At 38.4% G+C, this 2,316-nt stretch overlaps 1 pseudogene; it reads left to right on the top strand.

Moving 5' to 3' along the window:
• The first annotated feature begins 880 nt into the window (after positions 1–880).
• Positions 881–1,010, top strand: LOC111827193 (annotated as a pseudogene).
• Positions 1,011–2,316: the final 1,306 nt, after the last annotated feature.

The raw sequence follows: 2,316 nt of genomic DNA, 5'->3' as shown, positions 1-2,316 counted from the left end.
TGTGTGAGTCTCTGCATAAGTTAATTAACCTCTCAGAGGCTCAGTTTTTCCTTATTTGTAAAATAGGATCATAATAGCACTTATTGCTGTTATGAGAATTAAGTGAGATAGTACTACAGAAGACTTAGCACAATGCCCAGCACATAGGAAGGCACTCAGTAAATGTCACCTGCTTCAGAGGAGAGAGGCAAGGTTAAGAAGGTTCCAAGAGGCAGGAAAAGGGGAGTGAAAGAGGTAAGAAAGACTCAGATAGATTTTGTCTAATTCCCACTCTTTTCCAGGAAATTGGTTAAAAATGAAGGGCCAACCTTGAGTATTTCAGATGTTTACCCAGAAACATATTTGCATGCTTTCTACATTTCCCTGTCAATACTGATTTCCAGTCCCAACTCTGACTTTATCTAGCTGTGTGACCTTGGTCAAGTCTCCTAATCTTTCTATGCCTCCATTTTTCCAAATGTAAAACTAGGTGGTTGTTATAGGAAAATGTTAAGGTCATTCCTATTCTAATATTCTGGGTCTATCTAACATTCTTGTCATTTTCTTTGGGAAAGTGTTATGAGTTTAATTATGTCCCCAAAAAAGGTATGTGGAAGTCCTAACTCCTGGTACCTGTAAATGTGACCTTATTTGGAAATAATTGCAGATATAATCAAGTTAAGATGAGGTCTTTAAGGTGGGCCCTAGTCTAATACAACTGGTGTCCTTAAAAGAAGAATAGAAGACATACAGAAACATTTAGCAAGGAAACATTTAGCTTTGGGAAAGTAGTTCAACAGGCACATAAAATAAATGATTCATTCCATTTTCACACTCATAGTCATGCTATTAGAGACAACTGTCTTAAGCATCAAATAAAGCTCACATGCAAATCAATGTAATCCAAACTCGGCCTTTTGGCTAAGACCAAGTGTAGTATCTGTTCTTATCAGTTTAATACTTTTAAAAATCATTAAACAACTTAGCTGGCTGGTGTGGCTCAGCAGTTGAGCATTGACCCAGGAACCAAGAAGTTGCCAGTTTGATTCCTGGTCAGGGGCGTGCAGAGGCAGCCCGTCAATGATATTCCTCTCTCATCAATGTTTCTATCTCTCTATTCCTTTCCCTTCCTCTCTCTCTAAAAAAAATCAATACAAACATTTTTTAAAATTATTAAGCAACTTGACATACCTTTTAATTATGTATACCATGAATTAACATTTCTACACTGAATTTTTTAAAACTGGCAAAGACCTCTCATTTTTCAAAATATGTTTTTATTTATGAGAGAGAGAGAGAGAGAGAGAGAGAGAGAGAGAGAGAGAGAAAAGAGAACATGGATTGGCTGCCTCCCACACACCCCCTGACCGGGAATTGAACTAGTGACCTTGGTGCATAAGAGTACACTCAACCAACTAAGCCATACCGGCCAGGGCTCTACAATGAAATTTTTATGAACTAAAAATACAATGTTTCACAAACCCTTCAGTCTTATTTTTGGACTTCTTGGACATTTGATAGCAAGTTAAAGTATAGTGAAACATTCCTAAGTATTTTATAGCAGCTTACAATTTTGAGTTTCTACTTTTATTCATAAAGATACTTTCTAATCCAGTGGTTCTCAACCTTCCTAATGCCGCAACCCTTTAATACAGTTCCTCATGTTGTGGTGACCCCCAACCATAAAATTATTTTTTTTATTTTTTTAAATACATTTTATTGATTTTTTACAGAGAGGAAGGGAGAGAGATAGAGAGTCAGAAACATCGATGAGAGAGAAACATCGATCAGCTGCCTCCTGCACATCTCCTACTGGGGATGTGCCCGCAACCCAGGTACATGCCCCTGACCGGAATCGAACCTGGGACCTTTCAGTCCGCAGGCAGATGCTCTATCCACTGAGCCAAACCGGTTTCGGCCATAAAATTATTTTTGATGCTACTTCATAACTGCAATTTTGCTACTGTTATGAATTATAATGTAAATATCTGATATGCAGGATGTATTTTCATTGTTCACAGTACATAAAATCACACTGTTTCTTGAATATAGGTTACTGAACAAAAAGTAGAGCGCTACCATTATTAAAAATACTGTATTTAACCCTGGGTGGTATTTGTCAATGGTTAGAGCTTCAGCCCTTGCACCAAAGGGATCCATCCCTGGTCAGGGCGCATACCAGAGGCAACTAATTGATGTGTCTCTCTCAAATCTATGTTTCTCTCTCTCTCTCTCTCTCTCTCTCTCTCTCTCTCTCTCTCTCTCCCTCTCACTCTCTCTCTCCTTCCCTCCCTCCCTCCCTGCCAACTACTCTCCCCCAAAAAAATAAATTTTAAA

Source organism: Myotis lucifugus, unplaced genomic scaffold (assembly GCF_000147115.1).
Source record: "Myotis lucifugus unplaced genomic scaffold, Myoluc2.0 scaffold_2, whole genome shotgun sequence".
Lineage (NCBI taxonomy): Eukaryota > Metazoa > Chordata > Mammalia > Chiroptera > Vespertilionidae > Myotis > Myotis lucifugus.
The sequence above is the reverse complement of the archived record's forward strand: the minus strand, read 5'-3'. Positions and strand labels throughout refer to the sequence as shown.